The sequence below is a fragment of the Taudactylus pleione genome, unplaced genomic scaffold, assembly GCF_031769625.1.
Source record: "Taudactylus pleione unplaced genomic scaffold, aTauple2 ptg000053l, whole genome shotgun sequence".
NCBI lineage: Eukaryota > Metazoa > Chordata > Amphibia > Anura > Myobatrachidae > Taudactylus > Taudactylus pleione.
In genome coordinates this window covers 30,180,476-30,198,276 of record NW_028284455.1, presented here as the reverse complement: position 1 = coordinate 30,198,276, position 17,801 = coordinate 30,180,476, and the positions used below count along the sequence as shown (strand labels likewise).

General features: G+C 45.3%; 1 pseudogene across 1 annotated transcript in view; it reads right to left on the bottom strand.

The window, feature by feature from the left end:
* Positions 1–3,559: 3,559 nt before the first annotated feature.
* LOC148535328 (uncharacterized) overlaps positions 3,560–17,801 on the bottom strand; it is a 29,966-nt pseudogene continuing 15,724 nt past the window's right edge. The window contains exon 2 of the transcript XR_015875774.1: positions 3,560–5,885. The product of XR_015875774.1 is annotated as an uncharacterized LOC148535328 (transcript). The remainder of the gene's footprint in view (positions 5,886–17,801) is intronic.

The window sequence follows — 17,801 nt, the reverse complement described above, 5'->3', positions numbered from 1 at the left end:
TGGTAGCTGCTATCATAAGGTTAGACTGAAAAAATGTTACCTGGGTTAAAGCTCACCTGCCAGATAATGGCTATTAAAGGTATGGCAGTCACCTAACATAGCTTCTATGATACTACCAAAAAGACAGCTGACACAGGTTAATATAAATGAGTTTGCACATGGGGTGCATGGGAAAGCTATGATCACAAAAGGTTAATAAAAAAATTAACCGCATAAACAAAGTCAGAAATCCACTGCACTCGCCACTCCCAGACTTGGGGTGCAGACCTGCACTCGCCATTCCCAGGACTGGGGTCCAAGTGGCCTGTGACCACATTGCCTAAATAAATAAAATCAGAAAACCCAGCACTCACCATGTTTAAACACTCACAATGATGTATAAATAAATAAATAATGGGGATTTGGTTCATGGATTGATCAATGCATTTAAGCCCGCAGCCCACATCACGGGACCCCACTTTTCTGCAGGTCCTACACTATCCGTCACACTGATGGAAACCTGGTAGCTGATTTTATGTATATATATATATATAAATGTAAGTGTGTGTGTGTGTATATATATATATATTATATATATATATATGTGTATATCACACCCACATAAAAATACACTAAAAATGCTGTATCCACATACAAAGCCAGATGGAAGGGTAAGTGTAGAAGTGTACGGCACAGGGCAGGCAAGGGCTGGCTGGACAAGGGAGAGGAACAAGGCATGGAATGCTGGCGGGACTAGGGGGGACAAGAAAGGCTGGCTGAACTAGGGGGGAGGCACAGGGTAGAGAAGGCTGGCTGTACTGGGGGGTGGACAGGGAAGGCTGGCTGTACTGGAGGGGATGGACAGGGAAGACTGGCTGAACTAGGGGGGAGGCACAGGGTAGAGAAGGCTGACTGGACTGGGGGGGGACTGGGCAGGGAAGGCTGGCTGTACTGGGGGGGTGGACAGGGAAGGCTGGCTGTACTAGGGGGGTGGACAGGGAAGGCTGGCTGTACTGGAGGGGGTGGACAGGGAAGACTGGCTGAACTATGGGGGGAGGTACAGGGCAGATAAGGCTGTAACAGGAAAGGGGGCAGTGCAGATAAGGCAAAGGGGGGAGGCATAGGGCACAGGAACAGGTGGGTGGACAGGGAAGAGTGGCTGAACTAGGGAGGGTAGCATGTCAAGATCAGGGTGTACCTGCTCAGCGATGCATTCAGCTGGCTGCGCTGGTGCAGCCAGCCAGGTAGAATCCGCCCTGCTGCTTAAGTATGGAGAGGTTGGGTGGCCCGGCAGGTGGCATCTGTGCTGCAGCGGCAGCCAGGACTGCAGAGAGAGAATAGGAAGCCGACGTTTGCAGAGCCAATCACAGCTCACGGACCGGGCAGCCAATCAGGAGCGGCCGCTATGGCCGCTCCTGATTGGCTGCCGTTCCGCGATCTCAGGCTGGCTTGCGGCCACCCTGCTTGTATATTCCTCCCTGCTGTCACTTGCTGCTGCTGCAGCGGCGCTGCTACCCGCCGGGCCCCCCTCTCTCTCCCCTTCCTCCGGGCCCGGGACTCGAGGCCCGGCGGTCCCCCCCTGATGGCGGCCCTGTGGCCGCTCATTGAGAGTTAATTGTGGGGAGGGTGCTGTAGCATCTCTTTTTTACTTTTTGCACCATTGTAATGTCAACCACATGGATAGATTGAATGTTTCCACTCCTGAATTACCCTTCTTTTCATTCGGACAGGACAACTTGGATATTTTACAAACTTTGTCCCCCATGTAGAAATTTGGCAGAGTATGTTCATGTTGAATTATTTGAAAGTTGTAGTCATTTTGTCAAGCTATTTTTTCAATGATTTTTTTTGTTAGGGACTTGAATATGCCTCTTTCAGCGTCATACGACCATCAGGAAGCATTCTTTTTCCCCATTTACAAGGACAATCAATGGTAGAAAGCATCTTGTGGTCTGGGTCTCCCTGCAATGGACCTCAGCAAGCAAGTGCAATACTTGTAAACAAAGGAATACAATGACATCAGAGTAGAATGTTGGTTGTTTGAAAATTAGAATGTGAATGTATCAACATTCTGTGTTCTAACTGTCAACATTCTGTTGCCCTTGACGATCCATCGCAGCTCTTCCTGGACATTCTGTAGACACTGTGAACATTCCGAGAAAGGTTTCTTAGCATTTCAATTAAGGTTACACACTGTCTAATTACCTGAAGGGACACGGCATGAACAAAAGAAGGCCTCAAGCCGTCTTGTGGGTGTGGCAGAGGCGTTGCCAATTCAAATCAAGCAGCTAGCAAGAGAGTATGGGAAAGAAATCCAGAGTGAGTGCGTCTGCTTGTAAACTATGCTAACATAAAGTGGTGCAAGAAATCCGGGCCTTGCTGTGGGGAGGTTGGTCAGTCAATCAATGAAGTAGCTGGAAGCATATTGGAGAGAGAGGCAGCAAGCAACAGGTGGCTCTTTTTTGTAGGCTGGCCGCTCATTGAGAGTTAATTGTGGGGAGGGTGCTGTAGCATCTCTTTTTCACTTTTTGCACCATTGTAATGTCAACCACATGGATAGATTGAACGTTTGCACTCCTGAATTGCCCTTCTTTTCATTCGGACAACTAGGATATTTTACAAACTTTGTCTCCCATGTATAAATTTGGCAGAGTATGTTCATGTTGAATCATTTGATAGTTGCTGTCACTTTGTCAAGCAATTTTTTTTCAATGATTTGTTTTCTTAGGGGCTTGAATATGCCTCTTTCAGCGTTATACGACCATCAGGAAGCATTCTTTTTCCCCATTTGCAAGGACATTCAATGGTAGAAAGCATCTTGTGGTCTGGGTCTCCCTGCAATGGACCTTAGCAAGCAAGTGCAATACTTGTAAACAACAGAACACAATGACATCAGAGTAGAATGTTGGTTGTTTGAAAATTAGAATGTGAATGTATCAACATTCTGTGTTCTGACTGTCAACATTCTATTGCCCTTGACGATCCATTGCAGCTCTTCCTGTACATTCCGTAGACACTGTGAACATTCTGAGAAAGGTTTCTTAGCATTTCAATTAAGGTTACACACTGTCTAATTATCTGCAGTGACACGGCATGAAGAAAAGAAGGCCTCAAGCCGTCTTGTGGGTGTGGCAGAGGTGGTGCCAATTCAAATCAAGCAGCTAGCAAGAGAGTATGGGAAAGATATCCAGAGTGAGTGCGTCTGCTTGTAAAATATGCTAACATAAAGTGATGCAAACAGCTGCTGTCAAATCGAAATATATATTTGTTTTCTTGCAGAAGCAATGATTACAATTAAGTGACACAGTTCACTTACAGGTAATTATCATATGTGCGGCCGGTGCTTCCATTGCTCAACTCACACAGCTTACAATATACACACACACTCCAGCACGCCTCCACCCATGGCTGGACCAATCCAAGTAGGCTTCCAGGGTGGTGATCCTTATCGAAAGCCATCTGTTACTGTATTCGAGATAGAGGGTGCAGGGTTTATGAAATAGCATGATGAAGCAAAGAAAGACCAACTTATTTGTCACGCATGTCACAAACACATTTATATATTTCCTATGAGAACAAATAAATTATATTGCAGGATAGGATTGCTGGGATCCATTTATTTCCTTAACAATTCTCACCCTTTTGATAATTTCATTATCACACATATAAACACCACCTGAAATGGCAGCAATGGCAGTACTACTTAGATAGGGAAGGTGATGGGATAGTCCATACCACCTACAAAACTGGGACTACACTGACTCTGTTGCCATATACCCCGCAGTCAATTGCACCCGCAGGTTAATGTCTTCACCTATAGCAGCCGCTTTTCCCAGGTGGATTAGGTCCACCCAGTACTCTGATGCCCCCAGGTCTTATAGGATGACAAAGTGCAATTGAGACAGGGTATGAGCAAAAGGACCTCTGGCTAAAGTACCGCCCTTGCCACCATCCAGGTCAGCATTCACACATCTTTATTAAGCAATCTCACACAAACACTCTCTATCAATAAGAACTATAACAGCAGCCGGAGGTGCACTAGGGCACAGAGACCACTCGGTAAATTCGCTGGAATCAAGATTACTGACTCGTCGAACTCACTCGCGAGGGAGAAAACTTTCTTTGGGCGGTGTCCAAACTGACAAAGTGCACCTGCGGGACCCTCCTTCAGAGATGATGTCTTCCATCCAGATCTTTACAACAGCTGAGGGGTCTTTCAGAAGAGATGGGCAGTTGGGCTAGGCCGTCAGATGGTCATCTCTGTGGCTGTTATCATTCTTCCTATTAAATGAGTGGATCCACACCTTTCCTGCAATGCAAAATACAGCACATTAGAATTTTCCATGCAATCAAAAGAAATACAATCAATCCTATCACTATCACTATGGGTTTTATCAGGTCTGACAACATATTATTAAACCAGACACCAATTGTCCCCATCCAGGAGAAGGGATTCCATCCCTCCTTGGATATGTCTCTAGCTTTTTTCTGTAATTCTTTTACTTTATTCATGTGCGCCTCTATGGGGTCATGTGTATCCTCAATCCAAGTGCAACATTCCTCACCTATGATAGCACAAGTTCCTCCCTCTATGGCTAACAAGTAATTAAGAGCCATTCTATTTTGTAAGGTCACTTTCCTAATTTGGGCCATTTCTTCATTTATAGCATGGATGGCACTTGTGGTTTCATTAATTATCCCATCCATAATGTTTGCATATTTATTCAATTTATTCGCTAATTCAATTCCCCAACCTGTCCAGGCAGGGAACCACATCCAGGCTTTATCTGCTGTAGTAAACAATTCCCTCTTGTAGTTCGAGTTTCCCTAGGGCCTGTTTCTATCATATTGGTGAAAGAGACATTTGCACGTTGCCTTATGACTGGTACCACTCTTCCTATAGTGCAGTTGCCCCATGCCCCCATAGGAAGCCAGGAGTAGGCTCTATTACCACAAATATAATATAGCCGTTGCTTCAATACCCTGGGAATTATCTTACCATGGTTTCCCAACCAGCTCTGAAATCATACCATATCTTTGTACATTTGGGTCCTATACTCCACATCATCCTCATCCTTATGGTCAGGACAGGCACACCTAGGGGCACAAAGAACTTTCATATTTGCACACCAACATTGATTATTACAGTTCCCATCCACCTTATCACATGTAGCTTCCTTGTATTCCATATTAAACACTAAGGTAACATTCCTACAATTAGTTTCTCCAACATATACCTTGGGCAAGTTGACTAGGTGACCTTTTAGTTCGGCCACATGGTTAACGTACATAGGCCCTATACACATAGTGGGTGGAGAGATTATACCAGCAATTTCTAAGTATATTCCTAGGTCTGAGATAGCATTGTGAGCAGTGTGATTTATATCTATTTCAACATTATAGCTATAGTCTGGGAGGTTAAGATCGTTCATTGATATAGGGATACCAAGCAAAGGGATTCCTTTATGGTTGGCAGGAACATGAGAACAGATCCAACAGTTAGTGGAGTTCAGCTGCTTGGCCGTCTGCTGATGCAGGAGCCATATAGAGTTCTTTTGTTTTTCCCCGTTCACCTGCATGCAAGGAAATAAACACAACCGAGCAGGCAGAACAACAAGCGCATCTTAGCAGTCCATCTGCTCCCCTTTTTCCCAAGCGGCCTCACCCCTTTGGAGCCGGTCTGCGCCATTGACCTGAAAGTTAATTTTCTTACAATGAGAAGCATGTACCCAGTTAGGCTTCCCTTCTACCTTGATTGAGGTAGCTGTGGTCAGTAGCACCTGGAATGGGCCTTCAAATCGGGGTTCAAGATGTTTTCTCACGTGTCTTTTGATTACCACCCAGTCTCCGGGTTGTAGGTGGTGGGTTCCAGATGTGTCCTGTGGATCTGGTAAAGAAGAAAACACCTTTCCATGCAAGTTAGTCAGTTGCTTGTTAAGCTGAACAACATAATCAGTAAGAGAGGCGTACTGTCCATGTAATTCTTGTGGAAAGAAAAGGCCTGTTAGTGGTGGCCTGCCAAACAGTATCTCAAACGGTGAAAGTCCATGTAATCCCTTTGGGGTATGCCTAATAGCAAAAAGAGCTATCGGTAACGCTTGTAACCATGTAAGTTTTGTTTGCTCACATATCTTAGCTATTTTGTTTTTTAAAATGCCATTGTCATTTTGCCTGGATTGTGTTTAGCACAAATCATACATTTCTTACACCACTCTGTTGCAAACTGTGGAAAGCCCGGTACGAACCAAAATTTATTGACACTAGCAATCATTCCCCCTTTGGAAACATGTGAAGGGAGATGAGACAAGCTTGCTAGAATGGGATACAGAGACGGGGGTGCACACAATCGACCATCTCCATGTTTCCAAACATCATTTATTTGTTCGCACCCGTCCCTCCTCCATTTGCCAAGTGTTTGGGGACCTGCCTGATTTTGCAGGGTTACTAGGGTGTCCATTGACATACTTTCTGTATCTTTTGGGGACTCTTGGAGAAGCATTAAGGCTGCCTGCCTGGCTCCTGCTTTTCTGTTACCCATAGTGATAGGATCAGTTTCTCGCTGATGTGCTTGACACTTGATAACTGCTACAGCTTTAGGCAATGTTACCTTTTCTAAAAGGTCCTGGATCAGATTTGCATGTTTTACAACTTTCCCACAGGATGTCAGGAAGCCTCTATGTTTCCACAGAAAGCCAAAATCATGTATAATTCCATATACATAGCGGGAGTCTGTATATATGTTTACAGTCTTTCCCTCCGCCAGTTCACATGCCTTGATCAGGGCGAATGTACACCAGGATCAAGTGCTTCAGAGTACAAAATAGATGTGTCGTCTGCTATAGCAAAACCTGCAGCAAACCCTCCCTCTGGCTTTTGTAGTCTGGACCTGTCTACATAGAGGGTCATTTCTGCATTTGGAATGGGCTCGTCCACAACAGGACCAGGAGGGGTGTAGAAGAGTTCCACCTCCTGCTCACAATCATGCTCTGGGCTTGGCCCACTTCCCGTGTCATGGAGTGGTAAAAGGGTAGCTGGATTTAACAAATTGCACCAAAGTACAGTGATGTTAGATGGCGCAAGCAGAGAAATTTCAGATTTGGTCAATCTGGCAGCAGAGAGGTGTCTGGTGGTTAGGCTGTGGAGAACTGCTTGTACAGCATGGGGAACCATAAGAAATAGTCTATTCCCCAGGACAATATCGGCAGTCTTTTCAACTAGCAGGGCTGCCGCTGCGACTGACTTTACACATGCGGTGCCCGCTGACATCACTGAGTCCAGTTTGGTACTAAAGTACCCTACTGGCTTCTGTCTCCCTCCATATTTTTGAGTAAGTACTCTCGAAGCCTGTCCTTCCTGTTCATGACAGAATATGCTGAATGGCTTAGTGTAGTTTGGGAGTGCAAGTGAGGGGGCACTGAGTATGGCCGCCTTCAACTGGTCCACAGCCTGTTTTCCTTCCTCAGACAGCTCTATGCGTCCAGCAAGAGTGGTCAGAGTGTATAGGGGGGCAGCAATTTGAGACATGTTTGGTATCCATTGTCTGCAATATGAAACTAATCCCAAAAACCTCTGATTTGTTTGGCACTCTGTGGGTATGGCGCTTTCTGTATTACTGAGACTCTGTCCACAGTTATGTATTTAGAGCCCCGTGAAATACAGTGGCCTAGGAAAATTACCTTTTCCTGACAAAATTGTAGCTTGCTAGAGGACACTTTGCATCCTTCAACACTCAAGTGGGAAAGTAGAGAAGCGGTTGCATTAATGCACTGCTCCTTTGAAGTGGCTGTCAGCAGGAGGTCGTCAACATATTGTACAATAGTGACCCCTGCTGGCGATTGCCACCTATCCAGGACTTGTTTCATCGCCTGACCAAATTCAGATGGTGAGGAGACCATTCCCTGTGGCAACTGAGTCCAAGCATACTGTTGTCCCTCAAAGGTGAAGCAAAACAGGTACTGGGAGTCTGGGTGCACAGGTACACTGAAAAAAGCATCAACCAAATCTATCACACTAAACCAGGAGGCATCTGGTGGGATCTCTCCTAGAATAGTGTGAGGATTTGGGACGAGCGGATAATCCTCTTGAATAATCTTATTCACTGCCCGCAGATCTTGGCATACACGGGACTGGCCTGGTTTTCTAGGTTTGGCTACTGGATATAGGGGTGTGTTGACTGGGGATTTTATAGGGACCAGGATCCCCGGGTCCACGAAGGTTTTGATTTGATTTCTCACACCATTAAGTTGCTTCGCACTAAGGGGATACTGAGGAACCCTGGGTAATTTAGCTCCTGGTCTGAGCTTGATGACCACTGAGTCTGCCTGCTTGATCAGGCCCACCGGTCCACCCTTAACAGCCCATACCTCTTGGGGTACATCCCTCAGGTCAGGAGGGATCTCCTGATCTGGAGGATGTTGAACTGCCATCAGAGGGACCAGACTTTCCAGAGTGTTCTGGTCCTCTGATCCCTCAGATGTAGTCACAATAGGCCCATCCTCCGTGTATTGAATAGTTGCCTTTAATTTCATCAGTGCATCTCTTCCCAGCAAGTTGCAAGGGACAGTGTCACTGAGAACAAAGGAGAGGGAGGTGCTGACTGGACCTATATTTACAGGGGTCTCTGCAGTCTCTCTCAGTGTGATGGGGTTACCTTCCAGTCCTACAGCATCTATTAATCCTGAAATTTTTAAATTTGGGGCTTCAGATCTTTTGAGAAAGCTACGGGCTGCTCCGCTGTCCACCAGCACTCCACCGAGTAAAAAGGCATTTCAGGCAGGGTCAAGTGGACAAAGGCATCACCCCCCCTACTCTCAGAGATGACTGGTAACACTGGAAGCCCTCTCTGTCAGGCGCTGTCCTGCCCTCCTTTTTTTGGAGCTGGACAGTTCCTTGCAATGTGGCCCTGTTTCCCACAATTGTAGCACTTCACTCTTCTGGGCTCCCAATTATTCCTCCCTCTAAAACTACCCCTCTGGGGGTTGTTGGAGGTGTCAACTATCATCACCTTCTGGGCCTTTTTCTCCTGTACTTCTTGTATGTTTCTCTGGATTGAGCTGACTACATTCATTAGTGCCGGGACTGATTTGTCTCGCCAGTCAGCATGGGCTGAAACCAGCTTGTCATGTATGTCTTTATTAAGTCCTGAGACTAATGTGGCAGTCAGCATCTTTCCCATACCTTGCTCCTCTAAATCCCCCCCTGCTTCTTCTACTGCCTGCCTAAATCTCTCAAAATAATCCTCCACTGGTTCTTTAACCTTTTGTTGAATATTGGTTACCCAGACCCAGGACTGTGGGGGAAACACTTCCCCAATCTTGCCCTTTATGTGGGTAACATATTCTTCTAATGCCCTAAGGGGAGTGTTCTCTTGTTCTGATGGGTCTGATGGTAGGGTGAGTTGGTACAAATAGCAGCAGTGTCGATCTGTCCGGCTACTGATTTTATTATCTGTAGCAGATCTCTCCATGTTGGATTGTAACTGACTGAAATATTATGCAGCTCATTTACAAACCCATATGGATTATTTCGTGGTTTAGGGGGAAGGATGAAAGAAATCCTTTCATCTCCCCAGGTGTCCACGGGACATGTTGGGTCACTCTCTGATCTGCCTGTCCATTTGTACCAGGGATAAATTGCTCTCTAACCAGGTAAGCTGAGGCTTAAGACAAGCGATGTTCCTCAGCCATCTCATCTATCTCATTTTGAGTTACTTTGGGAGTGATGAGAAGCTCACCCTCCACTCCACACAAAACCCTTCCTCCCCTTGGATCAGATATAATCTGCCAAGAGGTGGAGGTAGAGTGAGGAGGTGCATATTCAAGAGCAGTAGCCTGGACCTGGGACTCCGCATACCTAGGCGGTGGTAGAGTGCCAGGATTTATTATGGATGTCAGGTCTGCAGTGGGGTATATTGCCTTGAAACTAGGGGGCTTCTTTGGTTTTGTCCCTTCACGTATTGGAGTCCCCTGGGTGCTTAAATGAGAGGTCTCCAGACTAACTGCAGTGGGTGCTACTAAAGATACTGCTAGTTGTTCTATTTCCTCTCCCTGTTCCTCATTCTGTTCTGGCTGTGCCTCCCCCCATTGCTGATTTGACCCCTCCTTTTTTGTTTCTAATGTAAAAATACCATGGGCTTTTTGCTGTTTCTTATTAGATTCTACCATCCACCTGCTCCATGCTGGCAGCTCATTTGGCTCTGTTAATTTTGTTTTATAATTTTTGTAGAGAGTTGCCCAGCGGGATAACTCAAAGGTTCCCTCTTTTGGGATCCCACAATCCATCCCCCTAGTCAGCCTGCCCCACTTAGGTAAATGCCGGCTGACCCATTTGCCATATTTCTTATTCATCTCCTCCTGTGACATACGAGGAGATTCAGGACGCCCATTACTCTGATTTGGTGATCGGCCAAATCCTCGTCTGCTGTGCCCGGCTATGGTGGAGGAGGCTCTTACCCCCTCTCTCAGTTTTCCCACAGCACTATATTATATGGCTATTGGCTGTTAGGGGAAGTCCCACACAGTGAATCCCTGATTTTGGTCCCTACAAATTTTCCAACAGAGCCAAATGAAAACCAACAAGGAACAGGTGCCAAACAATATCTGCCCTCTAATGTTATCTATGTCAAACCATGCAAGTAAGGGGTTTTCTACACCAGAAATATGATTCTTCATGAGAGACTCAGCTCACAAGTCTGCAGCTTCGGGACACGCCCTTCAGTGTAGTGATAAGCAATGCAAAGCCAATGTACCCGGAGCTGTCAGCACGTTAGGAGGTGATCAGAGATCGAATCGCTCCTGTTCCGAGGGGAGAGCCCCCGGTGAGGGGGGTTGCCCAGGGATCTGTACTGACAAACAAGATAGGCAGACCGGCAAAAACCACTACTCTCACCAACACTTATTCTCCTATGACCTTTTTTAGTCCCTCTGCCAGACAGACAATGTTATTGACAGTATTACTTGACAAACTCAGAAAATAGAAAACATTCATGTCCGAGGACAGTAGGGTCCTCTTACTTTTTACTTCCCTGCCCCCGCCATGCTCTCTCCATGGAGGTGCGTCTTGAGGCAGCGCAATCACTCAGCCGTAAAGGACCTCTTTCACGCTGATGTGGCGATGTGCCAAAATCCACATACACTCACACATATCCAAAGGATGTTAGGATACAAAACACAGCTGTTCAGGCTCTTGGGACCTGTACTCACGTCAATGAAACAGAGGGTTCAGGATCGGAGGAGGGAGAGCAGAGAGAGAGAGACACAAATGTTCTCACCTTTTTGAATGGTGCCAGTCTAGTCTCCAGTCCTCCGCTCCAGTTCTGATTCCGTTTCAGTCGCTTTCAGGTCCCGGGTTTCAGCACCAAATTGTTGTGGAAAATAAAGACAACGTAAACAGCTGCTGTCAAATCGAAATATATATTTGTTTTCTTGCAGAAGCAATGATTACAATTAAGTGACACAGTTAATTTACAGGTAATTATCATATGTGCGGCCGCTGCTACTGCTTCCATTGCTCAACTCACACAGCTTACAATATACACACACACTCCAGCACCCCTCCACCCATGGCTGGACCAATCCAAGTAGGCTTCCAGGGTGGTGATCCTTATCGAAAGCCATCTGTTACTGTATTCGAGATAGAGGGTGCAGGGTTTATGAAATAGCGTGATGAAGCAAAGAAAGACCAACTTATTTGTCACACATGTCACAAACACATTTATATATTGCCTATAAGAACAAATAAATGATATTGCAGGATAGGATTGATGGGATCCATTTATTTCCTTAACAATTTGCACTCCTGAATTACCCTACTTTTGATTTGGACAACTAGGATATTTTACAAACTTTGTCCCCATGTATAAATTTGGCAGAGTATGTTCATGTTGAATCATTATGCTGTGGGGGGGTCGGTCAGTCAATCAATGCTGTAGCTGGAGGCATATTGGAGAGAGAGGCAGCAAGCAACAGGAGGCTCTTTTTTGTAGGCTGGCCGCTCAATGGGCTCTATTTATTAACATTATTTTTACTAAAATAAAGTGAAAAAGGGTGTTTTCACACCCTTTTCACATTATTTTAGTTTCACCTGTATTTATTACAGGGCAATTGGAGTAGAATTAGTAAAATTCTACTCCAACCCCCAGTATCACTTATTTTTAGTAAAGCAGATCGCATTTCCCATAATTGTAATGGGAAATGTGATCTGTGTGCAAGTTACTAAAAATAAATTGTAAAAAAATACCGGGGAAAGCCCTGTGATAATAACGCCACCTGGAGGTGGCGTTATCCAGGGTCTCTCCCGGTTACCGGGCTCCCACTCTGCTCTAACGGGGAGAGCAGAGGCGGGAGCCAGTACCAGTAATCAGCTGTGTGGTCTAATCAGACCTCAAGCTGATTGCTGTAAAAAAAAGAAAAAAAAAATTAAACATTTTTTTTTTTACTTACCTGAATCCAGGGACCGGTGATGGGGCCTCCGGTGATGGCTCCTCTCCGGTCAGCTGGTCTCCCACAGTGCACTGGGGCCCGGTCATCAGGTGATCGGGCCCCAGTGCAGTATGGGAGATCACCTGATCGGGAAGCCCGGAGAAGACCACCGGAGGCCAGGAGGATGCAGGTAAGTGTAATGAAGGGAGGGGGGGTCGCGGGGGTCCGCAATCGCGGGGGGGGGGCTTAGCGCCAGGGGCGGGGCTTAGCGTCGGTGGGGGGGTAGTAGCGGTGGTCGGTCGGCGCATGCGCGGGCTCTTAGTCGCGATATTTTTTCCGAAAATACCGCGACTAGAGTGCGGATGGGATCCGCAGGGACAGAGCTTTATTGCAAGCTCTGTCCCTGCAAGGGATTTATAGTAAATCCCTGTGATATTGCCTGAATTCGCAATGCAAATTCACTCGGTAATATCACACTACAATCCGCATTCAATATGCGGATTGTAGTAAATAGAGCCCAATGAGAGTTAATTGTGGGGTGGGTGCTGTAGCATCTCTTTTTCACTTTTTGCACGATTGCAATGTCAACCACATGGATAGATTGAACGTTTGCACTCCTGAATTACCCTACTTTTCATTCTGACAACTAGGATATTTTACAAACTTTGTCCCCCATGTATAAATTTGCCAGAGTATGTTCATGTTGAATCATTTGATAGTTGCAGTCATTTTGTCAAGCAATTTTTTTTCAATGATTTGTTTTCTTAGGGGCTTGAATATGCCTCTTTCAGCGTCATACGACCATCAGGAAGCATTCTTTTTCCCCATCTGCAAGGACAATCAATGGTCGCAAGCATCTTGTGGTCTCGGTCTCCCTGCAATGGACCTCAGCAAGCAAGTGCAATACTTGTAAACAACAGAATACAATGACATCAGAGTAGAATGTTGGTTGGTTGAAAATTAGAATGTGAAAGGATCAACATTCAGTGTTCTAACTGTCAATATTCTGTTGCCCTAGACGATCCATCGCAGCTCTTCCTAGACATTCCGCAGACACTGTGAACATTCCGAGAAAGGTTTCTTAGCATTTCAATGAAGGTTTCACACTGTCTAATTACCTGAAGGGACACGGCATGAAGAAATGAAGGCCACAAGCCGTCTTGTGGGTGTGGCAGAGGCGGTGCCAATTCAAATCAAGCAGCTAGCAAGAGAGTATGGGAAAGGAATCCAGAGTGAGTGCATCTGCTTGAAAACTATACTAACATAAAGTGGTGCAAAAAATCCGGGCCTTGCTGTGGGGAGGTCGGTCAGTCAATCAATGCAGTAGCTGGAAGCATATTGGAGAGAGAGGCAGCAAGCAACAGGAGGCTCTTTTTTGTAGGCTGGCCGCTCATTGAGAGTTAATTGTGGGGTGGGTGCTGTAGCATCTCTTTTTCACTTTTTGCACCATTGCAATGTCAACCACATGGATAGATTGAACGTTTGCACACCTGAATTGCACTTTTTTTCATTCGGACAGCTTGGATATTTTACAAACTTTGTGCCCCTTATAGAAATTTGGGAGAGTATGTTCATGTTGAATCATTGCAGTTGCAGTCATTTTGTCAAGCAATTTTTTTTCAATGATTTGTTTGGTTAGGGGCATTGAATATGCCTCTGTCAACGTCATACGACCATCAGGAAGCATTCTTTTTCCCCATTTGCAAGGACAATCAATGGTAGAAAGCATCTTGTGGTCTGGCTCTCCCTCCAATGGACCTCAGCAAGCAAGTGCAATACTTGTAAACAACAGAACATAATGACATCAGAGTAGAATGTTGGTTGTTTGAAAATTAGAATGTGAATGTATCAACATTCTGTGTTCTGACTGTCAACATTCTGTTGCCCTTGACGATCCATCGAAGCTCTTCCTGGACATTCTGTAGACACTGGGTTCATTCCGAGAAAGGTTTCTTAGCAGTTCAATAAAGGTTTCATACTGTCTAATTAGCTGCAGGGACACAGCATGAAGAAAGGAAGGCAGCAAGACATCTTGTGGGTGTGGCAGAGGTGGTGCCAATTCAAATCAAGCAGCTAGCAAGAGAGAATGGGAAAGAAATCCAGAGTGAGTGCATCTGCTTGTAACCTATGCTAACATAAAGTGGTGCAAAAAATCCGGGCCTTACTGTGGGGCGGTCTGTCAGTCAATCAATGCAGTAGCTGGAAGCATATTGGAGAGAGAGGCAGCAAGCAACAGGAGGCTCTTTTTTGTAGGCTGGCCGCTCAATGAGAGTTAATTGTGGGGTGGGTGCTGTAGCATCTCTTTTTCACTTTTTGCACCATTGCAATGTCAACCACATGGATAGATTGAACGTTTGCACTTCTGACTTGCCCATCTTTTCATTCAGACAGCTTGGATATTTTACAAACTTTGTTCCCCATGTATAAATTTGCCAGAGTATGTTCATGTTGAATCATTTGATAGTTGCAGTCATTTTGTCAAGCAATTTTTTTTCAATGATTTGTTTTCTTAGGGGCTTGAATATGCCTCTTTCAGCGTCATACGACCATCAGGAAGCATTCTTTTTCCCCATCTGCAAGGACAATCAATGGTCGCAAGCATCTTGTGGTCTCGGTCTCCCTGCAATGGACCTCAGCAAGCAAGTGCAATACTTGTAAACAACAGAATACAATGACATCAGAGTAGAATGTTGGTTGGTTGAAAATTAGAATGTGAAAGGATCAACATTCAGTGTTCTAACTGTCAATATTCTGTTGCCCTAGACGATCCATCGCAGCTCTTCCTAGACATTCCGCAGACACTGTGAACATTCCGAGAAAGGTTTCTTAGCATTTCAATGAAGGTTTCACACTGTCTAATTACCTGAAGGGACACGGCATGAAGAAATGAAGGCCACAAGCCGTCTTGTGGGTGTGGCAGAGGCGGTGCCAATTCAAATCAAGCAGCTAGCAAGAGAGTATGGGAAAGGAATCCAGAGTGAGTGCATCTGCTTGAAAACTATACTAACATAAAGTGGTGCAAAAAATCCGGGCCTTGCTGTGGGGAGGTTGGTCAGTCAATCAATGCAGTAGCTGGAAGCATATTGGAGAGAGAGGCAGCAAGCAACAGGAGGCTCTTTTTTGTAGGCTGGCCGCTCATTGAGAGTTAATTGTGGGGTGGGTGCTGTAGCATCTCTTTTTCACTTTTTGCACCATTGCAATGTCAACCACATGGATAGATTGAACGTTTGCACACCTGAATTGCCCTTTTTTTCATTCGGACATTTTGGATATTTTACAAACTTTGTCCGCCATATAGGAATATTGTCAGAGTATGTTCAAGTTGAATCATTTGAAAGTTGCAGTCATTTTGTCAAGCAATTTTTTTTCAATGATTTGTTTTGTTAGGGGCTTGAATATGCCTCTTTCAGCGTCATACGACCATCAAGAAGCATTCTTTTTCCCCATTTGCAAGGACAATCAATGGTAGAAAGCATCTTGTGGTCTGGGACTCCTTCCAATGGACCTCAGCAAGCAAGTGCAATACTTGTAAACAACAGAACACAATGACATCAGAGTAGAATGTTGGTTGTTTGAAAATTAGAATGTGAATGTATCAACATTCTGTTTTCTGACTGTCAACATTCTGTTGCCCTTGACGATCCATCGAAGCTCTTCCTGGACATTCCGTAGACACTGTGATCATTCCGAGAAAGGTTTCTTAGCATTTCAATTAAGGTTTCACACGGTCTAATTAACTACAGGGACACGGCATGAAGAAAGGAAGGCAGCAAGCCGTCTTGTGGGTGTGGCAGAGACGGTGCCAATTCAAATCAAACAGCTAGCAAGATAGTATGGGAAAGAAATCCAGAGAGAGTGCGTTTACTTGTAACTAGGGGTGAGCGGGTTCGGATTTCTGAAATCCGGCTGGCTTGACCATTAAAGTTTGCTGTAACCCCCAAAGTACACTCCAAACCAAATTAAAAAATATTTTCTGTGTTTGTGAATTTTGTGCGCGGTAGCCACACGTGCACCAACAAAGTAGTGCCAAGCGTGCGTCTGTGTCATAAGTAAAGGGCCGGCTGGCTTGACCGTTAAAGGGTGCTGTAACCCCCAAAGTACACTCCAAACCAAATAAAAAAATATTTTCTGTGTTTGTGAATTGTGTGCGCAGTAGCCGCATGTGCATCAACAAAGTAGTGCCAAGCGTGCGCCTGTGTCATAAGTAAAGGGCCGGCTGGCTTGACCGTTAAAGGGTGCTGTAACCCCCAAAGTACACTCCAAACCAAATAAAAAAATATTTTCTGTGTTTGTGAATTGTGTGCGCAGTAGCCGCACGTGCATCAACAAAGTAGTGCCAAGTGTGCGTCTGTGTCATAAGTAAAGGGCCAGCTGGCTTGACCGTTAAAGGGTGCTGTAACCCCGAAAGTACACTCCAAACCAAATAAAAAAATATTTTCTGTGTTTGTGAATTGTGTGCGCAGTAGCCGCACATGCATCAACAAAGTAGTGCCAAGCGTGCACCTGTGTCATAAGTAAAGGGCCGGCTGGCTTGACCATTAAAGTTTGCTGTAACCCCCAAAGTACACTCCAAACCAAATAAAAAAATATTTTCTGTGTTTGTGAATTGTGTGCACTGTGGCTGCACGTGCATCAACAAAGGAGCAGCGCCAAGCGTGCGCCTGTGTCCCATAAGTAAAGAGCCGGCTGGCTCATTTCTTAAAGGGTGGTGTAACCCACAAAGTGCACTACTCACCAGCAAAAATAAAAAAATATTTTCTGTGTTTGTGTGCGCCTTAGCCGCACGTATATATCAATATAACATAAATGGAGGACCAAACTTTCTCCGATAAAAATAAAATAGGGAAAGATCAAGAACCACTTCCTCCTAGTGCTGTTGCTGCTGCTGGGAGTTGTTCATCATCCCAGAGAGGAAGTAGGAACACCACTACTTTTACTAAACAATTGACCCTCCAACAGTCCCTAGCGATGAGGATGAAGTACGACAGCAGTCATCTTGAAGCAAAATGTATAACTGAGGCCTTGACTGCTATGTTGGTGTTAGACGTGCATCCGGTATCCGCCATTAGTGCAGTGGGATTTAGACAATTGATGGAGGTAGTGTGTCCCCGGTTCCAAATCCCATCTAGATTCCACCTGCATCCTCAAAGCAGCAGCGACAAGCGTGCGTCTGTCTGTTAAAGGGTGGTGTGACCCTCAAAGTGCGCTCCACAAACAATAAAAAAATTCTTCTTTTTTTTTCTCTTTGTGAAATGTGTGGGCTGTAGCCGCACCTGCATCCTTAAAGCAGCAGCGACAAGCGTGCGTCTGTCTGTTAAAGGGTGGTGTAACCCTCAAAGTGCGCTCCACAAACAATAAAAAAATTCTTCTTTTTTTTTCTGTCTTTGTGAAATGTGTGGGCTG